A 14,814-nucleotide genomic window follows, 5' to 3' on the forward strand; every position below is an offset into this window, starting at 1 on the left:
TTCATGCTGCGATTTTACATATCTAGATTTTCTCTGTTATTACATCAGCAATATGAAACTTAGTCTAAAATTTTCTTTTTGAAGCATAAACTATTTTTGGTACAGTATATATTTTAACTGGACTTTAATGTACTCTGATCCGGACAGTATCTTTGGAAAATGTTCTAAAAGTATGTGTATCTGGGATAGCAAGTGTCATGTTAACCTTTATCTTTTAGTATCCAGAGTGTATTTAATTTAGCATTTCAACAGTGAGATACAATGTGTGTTTGGGAGAGGGGAAAAAAATCTTGAAGTATCTTTTCTTTATGTTAGTATAATCCTTTTGCTTATATATGATAAAATAAATGGTAATGTTCACATTGTCAGTGTATAAACATTTTCACTGATGCAATACCGAGTGTAATGAGATCTTATTTTCTGTTCCTTAACAAGGAAAAGATGACATGGTATATGATTGTCCTTATTGTCAGAAAGATAAGGCCTTAATTATAGTACATTTTGAATATTAGGTAGTTGACAATCTTCTTAATATTTTTTAAGATTTGACAAAATTTTTAGAGTAAGCCAAAACCTAATTTAAAGAGCATGTGCTTGGGATAGAAGGGTTAATGCTTCCTGCAGGAGTTGTTTTCAAACACTAAAAATATATGAAGTTAGACGTATATATGAAGTTAAACACTAAAAATATATGAAGGTAGACAAACCCCGTGGATTTTTCATGTTAATTAAATTTTATTGATGGTATATACCAAATTCCTTTACAAAGCTTATAACCAAAAATATAAAATGGTATATTTGAAATGAGTAAAAGATACTTAAAGACAGTGTGAAGAATGAGACCAGGAGTCTGAACTCTCACCTAGTCATGTGACCTTGGACAAGTCAGCTCTAGACTTCTGGTTTCCATTGGCAAAATTAGGTAAAAGGCAGAGAAAAGGGCTCACCCTGGGCCATTTCTAAGTTCACTTTTGACGTTTTCATACATGGGACTTTGAGCTATTCTGCTAATCATTAGGGCTCATTCTCTGTAAGCTCTACAAGTGAGTTCTAGAGCCAGCCCCTGGGCTTGGCCTCATAATCATATGTCCTCAAGCTACAGATTGAGGTTCACAGAGAGAACTTACTGAAATCAAGTTAAAAACTAAGTACAAACTGATTGTCATTGATCCATATCAAACGGCCATTCTATTTTAATTATGTTGCTTAAATGTTCACTATGATATTAGGAAGGTGGTTCTTATGTTCCTGAACGTAAGATCATCCGTCTGATAATCAGATGGATGAGATTTTTCAGTTTCTTTTCCAAAATGAGTGTGATAGGCATATGTGAAGTTTATAGAGTTTTTAATAAGTTGAAAAAGGTGAAGAACAAAATGCTGCTCTTATGTCTCTGTCCTGATGTTGAATTTTATCTTTTTTTTTGGTTAAAGTAAAACAACATCCCTTACATGTGGATTTTACAACCTTTTTAATATAAAAGATAAAATATGATAAATGACTTGAGGACTGTGACAAAAGTGATGCAATTTCTGATTGCTTAGTAGAGTTTCCCTAACCATTAAGAAGAAAGATGAATGAACAGAGCACGAAAGTCATATTTTGTTATGAAACTGTTATGAAATGATACATTTTATCATTTTATAAGATGGAAATATTAAAAAATCATACGTCTTTCATATTAGGCATTTGCCGCAGGAGACATCTTACAGATTCTCACATCTAACCTCTAGTCAATCTTGAATTAATCTTATTCTTTTGTAAATCTTTAGAGCTGTTATGTGACAAAATGGGATAAATTTGAGTTCTTTATCTTCATCTCCTTTGCCTCTCTAGCTTTAGTGTGGTAGACAGTGGTAATAGAAGAACAACACATGGACATTCTTTAATACATGGCTAGATACTAAAAAATGGTGTAAATATTTCTTGTCCATTTCCTTCACCTCTGACCCCTGCCTATTGTCTTTTCAGTGGCTCGAGGGGAAGGCTGTAATGGAGGTGTCCACTGTGGTAAAATTTCTATTAAAAATATTTGGTAAGCAAGTAGAGTCCCCAAGAAATTCCACAGTGGGCATGAGTATTGAAAGATGTTTATAAAGATGTAACATTTTTATATATGTGTGTGTACATGTACATATCTATACATACATATACATATATGCATATATGTATATACACATACTATAATACTATATATGATATATACACATGTATACACTATATATTATATATAGTATATATTTTTTATATAGTTAACACATAATTGAACAAATTGTGGAGTACAGTGAGATGTTTTGATGCTATATACATTGTGTAATGATCAAGCAGGGTGTTTAGCATTTCCAAATCTCAAACATTCATAATTTCTTTGAGAGTGCTCAAAAATCCTCTCTTCCAGCTATTTTGAAGTATGCTATACAGTATTACTAACTATATTCACCCTTCTGTGGAATAGCACACCAGAACTTATTTCTTCTAACAGTGACCCTGTACCCATTAACCATCTAGCCCCCTCCTTCCTTCCTCCTCTCTTCTCCACCCTCTTGTATCCACTATTCTGCTCTCTGCTCCCGTGAGATCAGCATTTTTCGATTCCACCTATGAGATCATGTGGTATTTGGCTGTCTCACCTCACTTAACATAGTATCCTCTAAGTTCACCCATGTTTCTGGAAATGACAGAATTTCATTCTTTTTTGTGGCTGAATAGTATTTCATTGTGTATATATAGCATATTTTCTTTATCCATTTATTGGTTGATGGACATTTGGGTTGAGCCCATATTTTGGCTATTGTAAACATTGCTGCAATAAGAATGCATCTCTTTGACAAACTGATTTCATTTCTTTTGGGTTAACATGCAGTAGTGGAGTTGCTGGATCATATGGTAGTTCTGTTTTTAATTTTTTGAGGAACTTTCATACCAGTTTTCCTAGTGTATTTAGTGTATTAATTGCCTTCCCACAATAGTATATAAGATTGAAAGATGTTTTTCAACCTTCGTTTCATTAGATAGTAGTAATTATTTCTTAAGTATTGTATTGACAGACAAGTTTAGGAAGTGCTGCACTCCGTAGTTCTTTAAGATCCATACTCGATAATCACTGTATTAAGAACTATGAAAAATACAGCAGTAAAGAAAATCTGTTTGATTTATAGTCCCCAGTCTTATTTGATCATATAACCTATTTGGGGGCTGTTGGAAGGGTAAATACATCTCCCTGCCAGTAGATTCCACTGAACATGGTGCTATAAAAGCTTTTGAAATCATTTGTTATTAACTGGTTATCAGACCAGTTTAACCTGTTCACATCAATAACATATGAGCATGTTTCCTAAAAGAAACATACATGATAATAAATTCAAAAGTGGAGTAGGTAAATCTGAACACTAGGCACCTCAACTTCTGGTAATCTTGGTTTGATTTGGACCACTGACATCTTATTTGTAATATGGGTTAAAATGGCTTTTGGAAGGATCTCACTCGTTTAGCTTAAGCATAAACTGCTTTAGAATTTTTTTTTTCCTGCGTTTCTCACTAAATATTTATATTGAGTAAAATAGTCTAGAAAATGGTATTATCTAAAACTGGGTTCTGAATGGTTATACTTTGAAAAGTAGGCACACTTTCTAAGAAGTAGTATTAATGTATCTTTAGCAAGGTTTTGAAAGAATTGTGGAGCTTTGGACGCTGCCCTGTGATGTGTAGCACTACCCATCTTGTGCAGTTTCTCAGTAAGCATTTTAGGTACAGATCAGAGTTCTTTGGTCCTTCTCTAATTATCCAGCTTATTCTGCCTTCTGGGGAGCAGTTGGGACCCATTTCTGTATTCTGATTTTGTAGGAGCATGAGCATTAATTGGTTTACAGGAAAACTCTGGAGTCACTCTGCAGGAAGATTTGAAATGTTTCCTTTTCCCTTTTCTTAAATCTTAATGCTGAATTAGGAAACTGTATCTGAGGAACAAAAATATCTAGTTAGGAAAGTGTGTGCCTCTTAAGTCCTTGAAGAGAGTGTATAATTTTTAGACTGTCAGTGTTAGCAAATTAATGTCACTATTTTGATCGAGTGAGGATTACGGAAGTACATTAAGAAATGTCTTCGGTAGCAAATACAATAATCTCTCTAGACTAAGTTCTATTTATTTTGTTTTTTGTCAGGTCCGTCTCTTTGGGCTTCTGCCCAGCTGTATGCTTCAGACTGTTTCCTATCTATAGGCATTCATCATGAGAAGCTTCTGCTGCTTGTACAGCTTAGCTGACTTTGGTCCATCCCTTTGCGTTCTTAAATGCACTTCGGAGTCCTTGACACCTGCTGATGTTGCATTCTAGATGAGCAAAATGGATTTTGTGATGCAAGGAATGAATAATAAAGCGTTACAGTCAGAAAAGCCCTAGAGGTGACCTTAACCAACCCTCTCCCTTCTTTCCACCGAACATCATAGGTGATGAGAGGCCCAGGTTTGTGAAATGACTAGTCCAAGGCCACACAGCTATTAAGCAGTAGAGTAGGGACCAGAATTCTGATTATCTTATTCTTTACCTGGATGTTTCCTCTTTGCCTCTTGTTGGAGGCAAGACCTCACTGTTTAAAGATTAAGCATAGGGCCAGCTGATGAATTTATAGAGAGATGTGTAATATTTACAGAGTTATCCAGAGGACGTCTTCTGGTGAGTGTGTCTTCTGTGGAAGGGAAGTGGAAGGTTTTTGACAATTAAAGACTGACGAATACACCAAATGAACAAGAACATCTGTCCTTCTCTAGAAACATTATAGTCAATGATTGTGAAGTTGATATTCTAGCCTGGTGGTTCCCAAATTTGGCTCTACATCCTCACCTAAGGGAGTTTTAGAATCTGTTGTCAGAGAGCTTCCTAGGTGATTTTGAAGCCCAAAAAGTTTTGGGATCAGACTGTGTCTCTTGAAGTATGGTCACTGGGATTCCTGCATTGGAATCACTTGTAATGAGTGCCAGAAATGCATGGTCCTGGGCCCTGTCCAGGCCTACTGAATCAGAATCTGTAGGGGTGACCTGGAATGTACTAGTTAGCTAGGAGTTATCCATGTCTTGAACATTTCACAGGGAGATTGAACCAGGCATTTCCAAGTTTACCTGAATTCTAGATTTAGGGGGTTATGAAAGAGGTGTTAACAATTGCAGTACTTAATTCCTTGGAAAGTTTAAGTTTATTACTCTCCCCTCCTCAGCATTGGTCTCTGAATTAATTCCTAGGGTTCAGAACTAGAGATGTTGAGCTTAAGTCACTAAGCTGTGTTTTTACTGATCTGATAGTAATTAGGTTTTTGAAACACCAGGGTAGATAGTTCTTTCACTGTTATTTTTCCTTCTAGAAGAATGGCTAGAGTAGTAGTTAGTGGAAGACCTCAGGTAATGAGTATTTCACTCTTTCTTTGAGTTATTTGAGGTAGGTCTTGTACTGATCTCATCAACTGCTAACTAGAAGCTTTTACAAAAGGGCAAAAAACAAAAACCCAAATATAAATTCCAGGGAGCCCAAAGAGATGTTGATTTACAAGGTAGTGCCTTGCATGATAAGGCTCCTGCCATGCCCCAGCACACCTTACGGCTAAGATCTTAAAATCATTTTTATTAATATATGAGTGTTCTTAGCTAGGTTTATCTTGTGTCTCTGCTTGCTGAGAATTTTAAAGCTAGTTTTGATCCTTGTTTATTCTATCAAAATAATGTGATTTCCAAAGTTTATTTTAATGGCATAGGATTCTCTTCTTTTTAAACAAATACAATCTTAGCTCCTCAGGATTGAAACAGATAAGTGGGATTTTATTCGACTAATGGGAACCTTCAACTTTAATAGCACTTATTTCCTATGAGTCAATCACAGTGAACACAAAGCTGTTTTGATGAACATTAATTTGAAAATGCGATTCTGTATGTCAGTTACAGTTGTACAGTGAGCCTGTGAAATGTCCGTAGTATCAAGAGGTCAAGAATTCTGATTCTTACAGACTAGTAGTTGGAAACAGCAGGGCGATTGGGTGGGTGGGTGGGTGGTAACTTAATAAACACCTCACTTTGCAAACTCTGTATGCTATTTAATTAGAAAGATGGCAGAAAGGCTGTGTGTGTTCTTAGGGTCTGTAGGAAAGAAGATACGTAAAATGCTTTGGTCCCCAGTGCCTTAGCTGTGGAATACGGTAACATTTGAATCTGTTTTGAGATTTTACTGGCTAGGTTTGTATAAAATGAAATTTGTGTCAAGTTTGTGGAACCTCTATTTTTGGAACATCTCTCATAGGTAAAAGGTAATGGAGGAACTTTATTTGCATCTTAATTGATGTGTCTTTAAACTTAATTATTTTTTCATTATATCTTGTTTCTTTGCCAAAGGTCATGCAGTCCTTTAAAACATTTGGTGTTACCACTATAGAAGCTTCATATACAATTTTGGAGAAAGACATTAAAGTTTATTCTTCTTAGGTTCACTTTTTACTTGAACCTGGGTATTTTTATAGAACAATTTTCAGTGTGAGCCTTGATTAGTTTAGTTGAAAGATTACAGGATGATGAAACTAGAAATTTGTAACATTTTAAGAAATAAAATACAGTACAGTTCTTTATCATTGTTAACTTCTGTCCTCTTTAGTACCTGGGGATTTGGAAATTAATTGGAGAAATGGCACACAATTTTTGTTAGTATTTTATATGTTTGGGAGTTGACAGAAAAGTGTTATAAAACTCAAGTGGTCAGGGTTGGGGGGCTTATATACCATTTTAACAAAGGAAAGGTTTGGACTTTGTGGAATAGAAAATTGTGGGGAAGTGTTCAGAAAATATGTAAGGGGACAGATAAGGGAAATTTTAACAAGGTTGGTTTATACAGACCTGTATGCATAAACAATCTGGTGTCGACTGTCTCAAGTAATGAGTCGCTTACCTCTGAACTGGTACAGGACAGAGGGACACCTTCCCATGGGAAATTTATACTCTGCTTTTAGGGAGAAAAGGGGAGGGAAGAGAACTCTTCTTGCATCTGTTGATTTTTCATTTTCCTCAGTATAAGATAATACTTAATGCTGGCCAGGTGCGGTTGTTCATACCTGTAATCTCAGCACTTTGGAGGGCTGAGGTAGGTGGATCACCAGAGGTCGGGGTTCAAGACCAACCATGGCCAACATGGTGAAACCCTGTCTGTACTAAAAATAAAAAAATTAGCCAGATGTGGTGGTGCACACCTGTATTCCCAGCTACTCACAAGGCTGAGGTGGGAGAATTGCTTGAACCCGGGAGGCAGAGGTTGCAGTGAGCTGAAATCATGCCACCGCACTTGCATTTTATCCTGTGCGGCAGAGCAAGACTCCATTTCACAAAACAAACAAAACAACAACAAAAAAAACAATGCCAAAGTGGAATATTTTGGGGTGGCAAATCTGGACCTCTTCACTATTCAGTAAGTTAATTCCCAGTTAACAGCTCTTCATAAATCAAAGAGCTGCTTCTTTAGATAAGCAGTGGTAATGAAGCCTTTAATGGCTAGTTGCTAGGAAGAAGAAACATCTATTTGAGGATACAGAAAAATATGAAACAGTATTCTTCTCTAGTAATTTGTTAATCATCCAGATTTGTTTCTCTGATTTCCTGATACTGATATTTGTGTTACTTGGTATTTTGGTCCATTAGAATAAAATGTAAAAAAAAATTATGTGTCACTCCCAGGAGACACAGTTTTCCAACAGCTTTCTTAGAATGTTTACTGGGAAAATAAGGTTGAATCTGTGGTGAAAATGAGGTTCAGGAATTTTGATTTTGTGCTTTCCTAGCCCTTATCAGAGGAACTTTTAGAATAGCCATGTTTGCCTTACCAGTAGATGAGGAATAGTCTTCAGTATCTTTCTCTTTGTTCCTTTGCTAGTTTGACAGAAAACACAAACTATGTAAATATATTCAAATTCATAGAAAATAAAATTACAGTTGAAATTCTCTTATAACATTTGACTCTTTATAATTTAGCATAAGAGTGCATGTGTGCTATTTGCTATTCCAGACCTTTTCTGGGGGTAGTCTTTGTTTACTTTGCATCAGGAGATTAGTGGTATAGAAGAGAAACCATTCTCAATTTAAGAGCTTGTTATAGGAATGATGGAAAAAGTAGATGAGAAAGAAGATGGTGAAGTAAAATGAAGATAGCTCAATTAGGAGATAAAAACCAGTTAAATTGTGATAAAACTTGTTGCTTCTTTTTTTGTAATTTATAGAATTTTAAAATAGTTTCTTCTCTGGTATGAAAATGATTTATACCCCCCAATTTTATGATATACAAAATCAACCTGTTTTTGACAGTTTTCATTCTATTTCACTACCGTAACTATTACACAACTGTGGCCACCAGCCTTTTATTTTTTATTTTATTTTATTTTTTTTTACTTTGTTTAAATTGAGAATAGAGCGAAGCACTTTTATTCTGTACCTGTTGGAACATTTCCTTTCAAATATTCCTGAACAGAATAGTTGATCATTGGAGCTAAAATTGTGCTTCAAAATTTGCCAACTTCTTTTGAGCTTGTTCTAAGTTAATTGACTTTCAGCTGAGTACACTGCTGCTACTGAATGTTGAGAGCTGTGGAAACCCTCAGAGCGTGCTTTTCCAGCTCAAAAGGTCAACTTTAACAGATATTTTCTGGCATTTTACTTGTGAGTGTCATTCGATTTGTCAGGTCTATACAGTGGCTTAATTAGCATGTTTTAGTCCTTAAGGTATTTGTTTTGGCTCTTTAAAGTTTCAGAATGTCAGTATTTCAACACCCTTGGATGCTACTTTTATTGGTGATGGTAAATGTAGTCAAATATTTTTTGAGGGGCTATAAATCACAGAGTAGCATTTGCTGCTCTAAGTGTTGTGAAGAAACAGATCCTCAGTTAAAAACATCTTTTCAGACTCTACTCGGTAATCTCTGACACCATGTATCATCTTTAGGTAATCGAGGGGTGATCATTCTGTATTGTTCTAAATTAGAACAAAGATTTACCTTATGCCTCCTTTAAGGGGGAAAAAAGCAAGACGGAAGTATTTAAGTTGTGTTTATAAGAGTTCCTTGGCTGGGCGTGGTGGCTCGTGCCTGTAATCCCAGCACTTTGGGAGGCCGGGGTGGGCAGATCATCTGACATCAGGAGTTCGAGGCCAGCCTGGCCAACATGGTGAAACCCCGTCTGTACTAAAAATACAAAAATTAGCTGGACGTGGTGCTGGGTTCCTATAATCCCAGCTCCTCAGGAGGCTGAGGCAGGAGAATCGCTTCAACACAGGAGGCAGAGTTTGCAGTGAGCCACTGCACTCCAGCCTGGGTGACAGAGTGAGACTCTATCTCAAAAAAAAAAAAAAAAAAAAAAAAAAGTTTAAGTGGGTAGTAGAATTTACTAAACCCTTATGTACACTAGGTTTGTTACTTAGTTTAGGAATAAGTTCTTGGGATTAAGTTTGAATCAAAATACTAGGAAGGTAGCCTACTGAAAGTAATCTTACAGCTTTTCGCTTAGAATATTGTTACACTTGGGTTCAAATTCCAGCTGAGCCACTTAATTTGTGTCATGGCCTGTGTGGACTTTATGAAACTTCAGTTTCTTTCATAAAGTACCTAGCACACGGGTACTGTCTCTCTTTCCTGTCCTCTTACCAGTTAATAGTTAATATCCATTGAGTTGCATGACAGTTGCAGACTTTTTTTTCCCCCCATAGGTGTAAACTAGTTTTTGAAAAACATCTTGAAGTAGATCTGTTGTCCTAGAATTTTTAGAGTTTGTCATGATGTGGAAAGAATGCAGAGCTCATATTCCATTCTTTGCTTTCTAGGTTATTTGACCAACATAATTGATTTTCCAGGGGTGGAACAAAGTAAGAATAGAAAGTACAAGGCAGGACTTGGGAGCCCAGAATGATGATTAATGATATTACACCAGCCTTTATGAATTAGAGCACTGGAGTGTGGAATTATTGCTCTATGTGGTATTGTGTAAATGTTTCAGAATGAATTAGCTTGACTTAATATATGAAGGCACTCTCAAGTGAGCTTCCTGGTGGACTATTACTGGGCTTCGAAGGTCAGCAAGTTGTTAAATTGAGCCATGAAGTATTGGTTAGATAAAAGCTGTGGCTTATTTTTACTTTTATTGACATCATCTTCCTTAAGATGAATATCCCTTTAATATAAAATGCAAATACTATACTAAATATTCTCATTTTATCAAATAAGATGTTCAAGTCTAGATGTACAGAGACCTGGGTTTTGGGATCTTCAGAAACCTAGTGTTCCTGCAGTGTTAGCAGATCAGAAGGCTGAGGAAAAGAATTCCCTTTGTTTTCTCTTCTGTTGAAATAGTCACTGAAAACATTTAAAGCATTGCTTCATTCAGTCATCACAGACTTTACAGATTTCAGTTTGTGTGTATGGGGGAGGGGGCAGTTTCTATGAGGGTATGGTTAACTTAGCAGATGCAATTTTACATCTTGTTTTCCTTTTTTGTTAAATCCTTATGCATATTGTGAATTAGAGTTTATTTTTAGCTCTTAATGAGTTCTTTTCTCATCATTGTACTTTTTGTTGGAACTCTGTTTTGTACATACTGCTTCGATTTTTGTAGGGAAAATGTGTATGGCGTACAAGTCCTCTATCCACCACTCCCCAACTCCTGTCCTCTAGCTCAACAAAAATTTGCATTTCTTGGTGAGGGATGATAGACTTGAATGTTTTTTTTGTTTTTTTGTTTTTTTGTTTTTTTTTACCTTGTAGAGTAGATCTGGTGGTGTCCTTGACTCTTTACAACCTGTTTGACCTTTGGACTTAATATTGAGAAAGTCAAATCCTCCTTTTAAAGTTGAAGGGAGGCATAGCTGCATGTAAACTGGTAAATCAGGATCATTGCACTATTTTCAAGGTCACTGGAGCCTGAGAGAACAGTTTTATTTCCTAACATATTTTAATGCTTTAAATCCGGTCTCAAGGAGTTGCCTTCAATGGTACCGTCTTATGAATCCTTCTTTCTAAACCTGGTACTAGGCCATGGGAGCTTTTTTCATTCCACTTAAATGAATTGTAGTTTGCTCTTATTCTACTTTAAATGTATCTAAACATTTTGAACAGAAATGAGAGACTGATTATGGTGTATCAAATCAATTGGCATCTTCTCATGTAGACAAGGGCTCGCCTAAATGACTTCCCAAATCCTAACTCTAAAATTGTGACTTTTCTTTCTTTTGTGAACCTGAGTATTAGGTGAGCTCTTTTTAAACATGGTGCCAAGTGATTTTGCCATATATGGTACAGCCAGTGTATACAGAATGATTTGGGATGTAGTATCTTAAAATCTCACAATGTTATACCAGGTTTGTTTTTAGACTCTCATATTCTTTATTATTTGTGGACCTTTATTTTTACAGAGGTAAGCCCTTTTATACATATTCCAATAAGATTAAAATACAGAATTGTTAATACGGATTTATTACTGTGTTTTATATTAATATATTTATTTTTTAAGTGCTGGAAATCGGGAGCCTTTGCAAAAAGGCATGATAACATTCCGTTATATCTCCAGCTCTGGAACATTCAAAACTAGTCCTGATGTGATACTTAAAAGTGGAATATGGAATCTTCTGGGATTAATTTCTTACTCTATTTGATATATTAGTTCTCTGAAGGTTTATGGAAAACAGTATATTTGGTCATAGCCATCAAAGTAAAGAGGATGTCTAATATTCTTTCCTGGCCTTTATAGCTGGACAATGGACTTTTAAATTAAGAGTCTCTTTTTTCCCCCCTTTTTAAGACAGAACCCTTGGAGGCCACTGTGTTCACGACCAGTGACTGCTTGAGACTGGATTTATTAAATGGACCTATGTTAGTATAGTGAATAACAGCTCTTAGGTAATTTTGGGTAGTTGTTAGTAGGCACCAAAGGAGGAGAGGTGAGCCTTAGTTGCTCTATAGGTTATAATAAAAGAAGGTCTCAAGCCAGATCCCACCACACATAGATACCTCTATCTAGCAAGCAGGACCAAAGTGATGGATAAGCCTTTTCTGAGAGCTTGGTCAAGTTCCACTTCTCTGTTCTTTTTTAAGTGCTTTGAACACACCTTACATGAAATGTTCACCGAAGGCTGACAACATCCCAAAAGTCGTGTTCTGCACCCTCACTTTGCATCATGCAAAAAGAAATCCCTTTAAACAAAGACTGAAGCCCAGGACCATTTAATATTTAGGGGTTCTCTCCGTAAAGATATAACCACCTTGGATTATGCCACCTTGGATTTTTGTGCCCTGTTTATATACAAAGGTGGGAAGTGTCTCTAAAGTAATTTAACCCATCTGCATGTCTTGAATTCCTTTAATTTTACCAGTAAGACCCCATTTCTAACATGCATTATACTAATTAACAAATAACTGGTTTACAGAACAAAACTGTATTTTGACGTCCATTAGGTGAATCAGCAGAGAATTGGTTGTTGATTTAGGTATGGATAATATGTAGGCTTACACTAGTCACTTGAATTTTAGCCTACTTGTATTATACTAACTAATCCTGGATTGTGCATTAATTATAGTATGTTAGATGACCCACAATTAAAGCTTAAATGGCTGTTGAACACATGTCCTCAGGTTAATTCTAAACTTTAAAAAGAAATATTTTTATTGCGGCAAAATATAAAATTTATCATTTGAACCTTTTCAAGTTTACAGTTCAGTGACATTAAGCACATTCAGAGTATTATGCAGCCATCACCATTATCCATTTCCAGAACCTTGTGGTCATCATCCCAGATAGAAACTCTGTAACCATTAAACAGTAACTCCTCACCCACCACCTTTGCTCCCAGCCCTTGGTAACCATTATACTTTCTGTGTCTATGAATTTGCCTATTCTCAGTACCCCGTATAAATGAAATCATAACAACATTTGATGTACCAAAGTATTTTGAAAGTAAACTATGATGATTGTTCTCAGGAGATACTAGTTTTTTCCCCTTGGGCTATAGACTCTTCTGTATATTTTATTTCCCTTCCTCTCCAAGTGGCTTTAGTGACCAACCCCTCCCCCTGAAATAAATAGCCTGTCTTCAAATTTAGTTCATGCCACATTCCCCATAAAAGAAACATCCAATTAAAATACTGAATTTGTGCAATATTTTGCCAGATTGCTGACTACTTGCAGGGACTTCATCTTACCCCCTTTGTAGTTGTTCAGCCTGATTTCAGGCTTATTTTCTTCTTTTGAAAATTACCTTCAATCTCTGTCACTCCCCGTCTACTGGCAAGTCACCTGGAGGAAGAGGCAGTGGTGTAAGTACGGTAGGTCAGAAAGAAGAACCCAGGTAGTTTTGCTCCCTAGGAGTCTCCTCTGCCTTCATACTTTTCTGCTCTTTTCTCCCAGAGAGTCAGAGCATCCAGGGACAAACATCCCTGTGGGGTCTTGGGACATAGGACACAGTGTGCAACATCCCCAGACTTCTTGTTACCTCACTTCATCCTCTGCTGAGCACTTGAAAATCTTGGCAGAAAGCTATTCCTCAATCAGAGTCAAAGAGCGAAGAGTTAGAAATTCTCTTCCGTAGTTTTAGTTCTTCCATTTTTTCCTCCCCCTTCCCTAATACTCTCCTCCTACCCCTCAAAGAAACCCCCCATGAATGTAACAGTCAACCACCCAACCAAAAACCCACAGGACAGAGCCACTTTTTTTAGACCACTGGAGCAATTATTGTAGTTAGAGAAGAGTTAAATATCTTTCTGAAGCAACCTTGGGAGACAGATGCTGATGTATGTTGAAGCTAGAGGCAGGTGGTTTGTGGCCTATTTCTGCCTTTGCATTATTTCAGATTCTGTTACTGAGTAGAACAGTCCTTTAAAAAAAAAAAATTTAGGTCTTATATCTTGGCCTCCTGCCTTCTCTGTTGGCATCAGCCAAATGCATGTTGGCTGCAAGTACATCATTCCACACTTAGTGACTGGGTTTATTTTCAGACGTTGGTTATTGACAACTGAAAAGCAATTTCCTGTGTTGGGGCTTAACAGAAAGCCTTCCCTGGGTTGTAAGAGTTTAATGAAAAAGGCGAATACTTCGTGGTTAAAGTCTTAATGCAAGCTTTGTGTGGACTTCTCCCTACTGCCTACTTTGCACTCATGTTTGTAGGGAGTTTCCAAAAGCCTGTGATTTGAGATGAGGAAGGTGTTCTACCTCTGGAGCTGTAAGGTCTTGTCTTGACTAAAGATGACTCAAGCTTAACCAGTTGTTCAGCAGTCTTTGTCTGAGCTTTGGGTGTGCTGGAGAATATCAGCCAGTGTTAAGTTATTGATTTCAAGTGGTGACTGTTGAAGAGAACCTATGTCATGAAATACAGTAGTCCTCCCATTATCAACAGTTTCGCTCTCTGCAGTTTCAGTTACTTGTCATCAACCATGGTGTTAAAATATTAAATGGAAAATCCCAGAAATAAACAATCCATAAGTTTTGAGTTGCTCACCTTTCAGAGTATCGTGATGAAATTTTGCACCTTCCTGCCCAGGATGTGAATCATCCCTTTGTCCACGTCATCCATGGCTGTACATGTTCACTGTCCTTCAGTCACTTAGAATCCATCTTGATTAACAGATCGGAAAAAAAAGTGGTGTATGTTATATTGGATTCAGTACCATCTGTGGTTTCAGTCATCCACTGAGGGTCTTGTAACCCCCAAGGATAAGGTCTGGGGTGGAGGACTACTGTACTCGGCTAGTGGAACTTCTTATGGTGCACCTCATGGTTCAAGGGAGGTAGAGAAGGAGGGAATTGTCATACTGTGAAGGTGGAAT

The 14,814-nt window shown here is 36.7% G+C and overlaps 1 protein-coding gene across 14 annotated transcripts in view; it reads left to right on the top strand.

The window, feature by feature from the left end:
• Positions 1-14,814, top strand: part of ELAVL2 (ELAV like RNA binding protein 2) — a 161,579-nt gene that overhangs the window by 91,964 nt on the left and 54,801 nt on the right. The window lies entirely within an intron of this gene.

The sequence above is a fragment of the Macaca thibetana genome, chromosome 15, assembly GCF_024542745.1.
Source record: "Macaca thibetana thibetana isolate TM-01 chromosome 15, ASM2454274v1, whole genome shotgun sequence".
Taxonomy (NCBI): domain Eukaryota; kingdom Metazoa; phylum Chordata; class Mammalia; order Primates; family Cercopithecidae; genus Macaca; species Macaca thibetana.